The sequence below is a fragment of the Gallus gallus genome, chromosome 3 (genome assembly GCF_016699485.2).
Source record: "Gallus gallus isolate bGalGal1 chromosome 3, bGalGal1.mat.broiler.GRCg7b, whole genome shotgun sequence".
Taxonomy (NCBI): domain Eukaryota; kingdom Metazoa; phylum Chordata; class Aves; order Galliformes; family Phasianidae; genus Gallus; species Gallus gallus.
Window position 1 is genome coordinate 30,187,228 of NC_052534.1, and position 7,679 is coordinate 30,194,906.

The following is a 7,679-nucleotide window of genomic DNA, read 5'->3' on the forward strand; positions in this document are numbered from 1 at the left end:
TGTGCTGTTGCAGGAGAGGGTTTCCTAGAACACTGACCAAGGAAGCATTGTTTCTTATAATGAACAAGTTGCTAGCAGCCAAACAAAACATTGCAAAACTAAACAGTGTGTGCTGCACTTCAAGAGGCTGATCTTGTTTTGACAAGAACCTAAAGGAAATGCTAGCAGAGGGCAAAACAAAGAGAACAAAAAGACTTCATTTCTGACTGAGCTGAGGGAGAAGAAGCCTGCCTGATGGGCAGGCCATGGACCCATGGGTTGTGTGTGCAAAACCTCTCTTTCCTCTAGGATCTCGAGGATAGGATATTGCTCTCTGAGCCCACTGGCACACGTGAATTCTTTTGCTCAGTTTGTTAAGTGTTGACCGTCCGCATCAGAGGTGCCTTATTAAGTGGAAGGTCTGCAATGAAGATCTGGTCATCTGCTCTAGGACCATTCCTGTTCCTTGGCATTTCATTCGCACTGTGTAGGCTACCTGTAGATCATCTTGCCTCACTCTTATGCTTCCATGCACATGATGGAAACCCAGGCTGCATCACCCAAACACTGACTGTTTTATTCATGGCTTATCAGGGACCACTCTTCTTGTTGTTGCCATAGAAGATCTCAATTATTAGCTGCCTGCAGTCTGCTGGAAGTGGCTCTGCAGAATTAGCTAGATCCCCATCTGGCTATTAAAGGGGACATTCATCCATCTCTGCTCCCTGTCACCTCTGCCACTGCCTTACAAGGCTACAGGCTTCCCCCAGGCTAGACTCCAAGCTAGCATCTTTAGTCCTGGCTCTGATGTTTCTAATATATGGGAAGTGCTCAAGATGGGAGGGTAACAAAACATAGGTGTGTGTGTGCAGCTATTATCAGGAAAGAAACGAGGAAATACAGAACATGGCTTTCATCATGGGTGGCATATACTGCCTTCATGATGTACACGCTACTACCCTGAAGGATACATCTCACTGAGAAGAAAAATAACCAGATGGACCGAATTTCTTTAGTGCTAAGAGCTGCATAATGCAGCATTTAATTAGAGGAATACAAACTTTGGCACAGATGAGTCTGAAAAGCAGGAGGGTCATTCATGTAGTAAAGAGCTGGTGATGAGCAGGCTGGAAATAACATGGAAATAGAGGATTTCTAAAGAAATAAAATAGTTTTAATAGTGTGGCAAATTTTACTGACCTGTTACTGGAGACTGACTTTTTGCCTTTTATTTGATCTTGTACAAAATCAGCTCTTTCAGGTAAGATCCTTTCAGCTCTAGGAAAGGAATTCCAAGCCTTGCTGAGATGACAGACATTAGAACTGAAAATGGTCTTTTTCTTTCACATAAGAATTGAGCTTCATGGAACTATTGATTTCTGAGCATAATGCATCACAAGGTACTGGTCTGTGTCCAGAAACTGGCCTGCTGGCTTCCTCTCTCTTATTGTGAAGCAATTCTCCGTCCTGCTTTCTGAACTCTACGCTGAGAGCTGTTGTTATTTCATTGATAGAATTCATCCAAGCAACTTGCACCTGGCTTGATTTTTACAGCTCTCCCTGCTGATAGCTGTAGTGCTGAGTTTAACTGCAGCATCTCAGCCAGCTCATGATTGGAAAAGGGCTGGAAAGTCTTTCCCTGATTGACAGTTCCAATTCCCTGCTATTACAGATAGGCACACCATGTCACATTCATCATAAACTCAGTGAGCTCCAGCATCAAAAATCTTTTAAGGTAACCCTAGTGACTACTTGTTTCAGTAGAAGTTTGTTCTTAACCTCTACCCTCCCCAAAGGAGTTCTGATTATTTGTACACTTCCTTTTGTGCATTGTTTTGTTTTCACAAAGACAGGTCATACGATGGGTTCTTGTAACTCCTTTTATAAGTCTGACACGTAGTTAATTCTTTGCTGTAGGTGATTAATGCTCTGGCAGAGCACCTGGAGTGGGGTAATATACAGAGTGAAATGGAGAAATCAGAACTGATGTTGATTTGGCCCCAGTACCAAGTCAATGGTAAGGTACCTCACTTCTGATCTGCTTTCTAATGTAACAGTAAAGACTACAGGATGCATCCTGGCATTAGAACAGAATTTAACAACTACCTCATCACCGTAGCATCTCACTACAGAGAGCTGAATTTCTTCCACAGAGAGCACACACCGATGACTGCAGCACACCACTGTGTTTTGAAGAGCATTTCCAGGCATGGGTGAGCCAGACTTTGAATGCGCTAATGTGCAATAAACAAGTGATCACCAGTACTTTATGGTTTTCTCGCTGAGGAAAATTTCTAGAAAGCAGAAAAAATTATCTACAGCCAAGAAAGGTGCAAGTCAGAGGCTGGGAACTTCAGAACTTGCTAGGCCTGTTTTTGTTTTTAGGTTTTGGAAGTGTCCTGGAGCCGCCTTGTGCTGCCATAACCTGATATTCTTACAACCTTGTAGGGAATGGTACTGATGGGAAATCCACCCTGGCTCAGCATTTCAAACATCCTCAAGTTACTTGATGGTTTCTAATTGACCAACATCCAATTTGTCATAAAAAACTGTGCAACCAACTACAAACAGGCATTACCAATATTATGTGTTTGGGAGGCGCAAATCATATGCTGTCATTTTCCAGCTTGGTGTTAAGTCAATATCTAAACCAGATGCAGTGGTGGCATGTGGTATTTTTTTTTTTTTTTTCTAATGAACTACCCAAATAGATTAATGCTTTTGGTCTCCCGGTAATACAGACACGTGGGAACTCATCAAAGATATACTCCCCTCATAGAGACCACGCATGGATCATGAGCTATTCATTAGAGAAGCTTTTGAAACTATGAGCAATTTCTACTCTCTGGAAGAAACGAAAGTCACATATCAGCACAGGTGACAGGAGGAGAAGGGATCCCTTGTCTCACAGGTGAGGAGGGACACACTTGGTTCTGCTACATGGTCAACCCCTGCAGAGGAATTCAGAGGCTGTCTGGATGCATGAGTTCTAACTGTGAAAAAGAGGAAAGCTAGAGAAAAAAGCATAAAAAATAGTAAGTAAACAATTCCAGGACTTAAATTAAAAAACAGCAACAAAGTAGGCCACCAAAACCAGCACATTTTGGTGGGCAGAACTATATTTTCATGGGAAACACATCTTAGACTTCAGGGGATGATATGAAATAAAAACATTTTTTATTTCCAGTTGTTGCAATCCAAATGCAATTACATTTTTAGGAGCTAGACACCAAAGCTTGGAGCCCAAACCTTAAAACTTTGACTTTGCAATCAGTGTAGTTTGCTGTTGGGCTCCCTAACATAACTCGGCAAAACTTTTAAGTAAAAACTTCAGTGCAAGCTCTGCCAAACTAAACTTGCAGAAACAATGACCATCTGAGGCTGCAAGTCATAAGGCTGCTCTCAATGTTCAAGGGCTCTTCAGACAACTGTAATTGGGTGGTCACTACAAGGTCATGATGTCTGAGATCGTTCGCAGTCAATACAGAATCCCTTGCAGAGGACCTCGGGGTTACAGCACAAAAGAGACATACTTACTCTCCGATTAGAGGAAGTTTATTTTACTAAGTCAACAGAAAAAATACAAGCACGGAATGACTAGAAAGTCTCAAAGGATCAAGGATAAAATGAACAAACAAATCTGCCCTACCACTTCATGACAGTGCATACGCAGGCAGCAGGGACTTGCTGCATTCCTCGGGACATAAAAACCCCAAATGCACGTATGCCAGCACAATCATCAGTGTGAGACAGCTGACCTTTGTAAGTCCACCTTTTCTATGGTCTCCAACATGGCTCTCTGTGCTGTCCAGGCACCAGAAGTTTCTTTTCAGCAGATCCCTTGCATATGAGTCCTACTGAGCCTTAAATAGAGGCACGCCCGCCAGTATTTTCATGAACACCAGTGGATGTAAGCAGGCTCCAGAAATTAAGAAGGTGCTTTGCAGAACTGAGCCTGCAGTCAGCAAGCAAGTGGATCCCCAGTGACATGCACCACTGGGGTAAGTAGATTGATACCTGGAACTTGCCTCCTCTTTTCTTTCCTGAGACACAACAGCCAGCACTGCCTGCCTGCCAAGCAGAGGAGTAGGGTGGAAGACCCTTTAAAGCACTGCCTACACTCCACAAATTCCAGTCCACATTTCAAAGAATGGAGATGTTCATCTACATCTCACAGGTGTTGCTTATTTCTGTGCCAGAGGCTGAGGAATTACACGTGCATTTCTTCAAAGCCTAGTACAATATCCATAGCATTCCTGCATTTTGGGGTCAATGATAAGTCTCCAACATACAAGATTTAGTTTTCTTCTTTTTACTCTGTGAGATCTGTCTAAGTAAGGCTCTAGAGAAATAACTTTTACAATCTGTGCTGGTCATGATCAATATGAATGTCTTCTACCAGCATCGTTTTTGAGGGAATAGATCAAATGCCAGCTATTTGAAGTCCTACTCCCCTTCCTCTCTGTCTACTTTTCCTTCCCCTGCACTCTCCTCCCCCGCAAGAGAGAAACAGGACTGTAGATCTGTGATCCATCAAGGATTTTACTGTTGGCCTCCACCTATTCATGAGCACTTCTGACTACCTGTATCACTTCCAACCTTTTTGTGCTAAAATCTTCAGCATTTCAACCAATCCAAGGCTTTTTTTTTTTTTTGGCTTGTTTGTTTGAACTGTAAACTCTTTGAGTTGAGGATTGTGTACTTCTGCCTTCGTGTTTATACAGTGCTGAAGACAATGGAGTTACTCTTGGTTTGTCATTAGGCACCACCAAAACAAATCTAATGACAACAGCCTGAACTACCTGCTCCCACCCACACCCAGACATGAAGGCTTGTAAAGTATCTCATCACTGCTGACAGTCCCTCTTTAACGTGAAACAATAACCACCTTGAGCACCAGAATTTTAAACATATTTCTCAGAAAAAAATTCATTCACATGATAATGTCTGCACACCACGATCTGCTCAGAGGGAAAAATGTGTTTATGGATGTAGATGAGGAGCACTCTCATAGATGTGAATATGAACAGGCTGTGCCATGCAGGTAATTCTATTCTGATGTTGTCAGCTCTGGTAACCTTGGGTACCAATGATATCAATTATATCTGCGCTACACATGTAATCCTGGGTACCACGGTCATCTTTATTAACTTGCATGGAGAAAACCAAGCAGTGGCTTTAGACGATTCTGGGTTTGTTGGCTGCAGTTGCAATGATCCTGGCAAAGGAAAGGACTGCAGGGTTCTGAGAGGTCTGGTATTACCATGGTAGGATCTAGGGGCACTTGCTGCAGTAAAGCTTCATAAATCTGAGTTTGTCACTTTGCTATATTTGATACCTTTCCTTTAGAACAAAGCTGTCTGTTTGTTATGAAGGGCACTTGCAGTAAATGGTGAAAAATCTCAGGTACTTCTGCTCCAGGGGAGCTAAGCAGGTGACATGTCAGTCAATGGTCCCTCATTGTCACTGCTATCTCTCATTCCACTAAGCATCAGTTCTGATTTGGTCTCTCCCCAGATGACACAGTGGCTAGATTTAGATGGTGAGTACACATCTTATCTATCGTAAGTCCTATAAATAGTCATCACATCCATGTACAGTATCTTACTGGGCTATTTACAGCGTGATCCAAAGCCCCTTGAAGCCAATGGAAAGGATTCTACTTACCTTACAGGGCTTCAAATCAGGCCATTACAGACTCCTCACCTGTAGGACATATGGCCACGCTCTTCCAGACCTATCACAATGTGCATGGTAAGCCATGATCTGTAATAGGCTTCCATGTGGACCTGTTGATTTTTTCATCTGTGGATAAATCATCTCAACGGAAGAGAGGATAATTAAAGCACCGAATGGAAGCAGGCAGTTAGAAGGGGGATAGGAGCCAGAAGGAGTCTATCTTCTGCTTTGCTGACTATTATAAGAGAAAGATTAGAGAGAAAGCTCTCTCTAAGGAGATAACTGTTGGGAGGCACCGAGTCCTTTGGCTTGAAGCCTGTTTTCTGTGTTGACATGCACTGGGTGCATCTATTTTCTTTGTTTAGTGTTTGTTATTGTGTCACCTACCTTTAAATGGGAATGGCAAGTCCTGAGGGGATGCTTATGCTCAGTCCTTCTACATAGCACATGTACCATTAGAATTAGGTTCTGTAAACTTCCTTCAGTGAAACTCTCAGAGCAGATAACACTATACTTTCTACAGCAACAGGAAGGAGGGACAGGTAAATGCCCCAGCTTAAAGGACTGGGTGACAAGCTGTTCTGTCACTCCCTTTCCAGCCCTGGCTCACTGGGACATAGAATCATAGAATCATAGAATTACTCAGGTTGGAAAGGACTTCAAGGATCATCAAGTCCAACCGCAGCCTAACCATAGTACCCTAACTCAAACAACCCTCTGCTAAATCGTATCTCCGAGCACCACATCCAAATGGCTCTTAAACACATCCAGGGACGGTGACGTAGTTTAATGGGCATGGTAGTGATGGGTCATTGGTTGGACTTAATGATCTTAATGGTTTTTTCCAACCTTAATGATTCTATGATGACCTATGGTAGAAGCCAATGAAGAGAGTGTTAATGATACCTGCATAGTGCCTGATGGCCCTACTAACCCAACAAGATCCAACAGAGTGGTTCCAGCTTGAGAGAAATTATAATTCAAATATAAATAAAAGGAAGTGGTATAGGGAGAATGTTTAAAAACAAGAGTTTTGGCCAGAACTCTTGATGATAGCACTTATCTTTATCCAGTTTCCTGTAGACAAAGTGGGAGTTGCATGAACTGAAGGAGATGATAAGGAACATCTTCCCTGCCCATCTTACCATGCAGCAATGAAAAAGCAGAGATGGGCATGCTGCAGGAATTTTCATCCCTCTGTTACTCAGTGTTCTGAGTCAAACAGGAACACATTTCATACCCTGACCTCAGTAGGCAGAAAGGAGGCAGCCCTGAACTGCTAACGAGGGAACTGATATCAGTGTAATGGGCCACATATCAGCACAGGACTGTGGGCAGGAAGAAGGCCTTGTGGGGTCTTGCTGGTGGGGCCTTGCTGGTGGGGCCAGGGTGTCAAGACAGCCTCAGTGTTACGCTGAGGAAAAGGAAAAGGGAATACAGAGAAGAGGCATGAGAGTCAAAAATTTTCACTGCAAATGGCATGAAGGGAGACCTGACAAAAACAAACACACCAAGATGAACAAGGGAGAGCTGGAATCAGCTGCAGTTGGGGAAAGGATATGTACAGGATGAACAGGTAAAGGAACAGGGTGAGCAGCCTGCCTCTCAGAGCGGTTACCAAAGCTGTCTGCAGCAAAATAAAAACAAAAGAAAGGTCAAGGAAAGAGGCCAAGAAGTAAGGTCCCAGATGGAAGAGGTGCCAGAGGTGCTGAATGCTGAGGAAAAGGCTGTATGAACTCCCTCTCACAGGGCTGGCAAACCTGTCCTGTCTGAATCAGTTTGTGCTCTGAAGCAGCAGGGTTAATTTCCTTTTCTGCTGCAATCGTAGCAAGTCTAACTGCGGATATTATTATTCATATTAGTATCTAAAAAAGGATATGGTGTGGAGCAGCTGGAGCAGAGCTGTGGAAGGTGAATGATGTTAATAATGTTTTTATTGAAGATTGAGCACTGAGTTTAGGTCTTTTCATCTTTTCTACAAATGAGACGAGCAGACAACAGAAGAGTGTATTAATAAAACT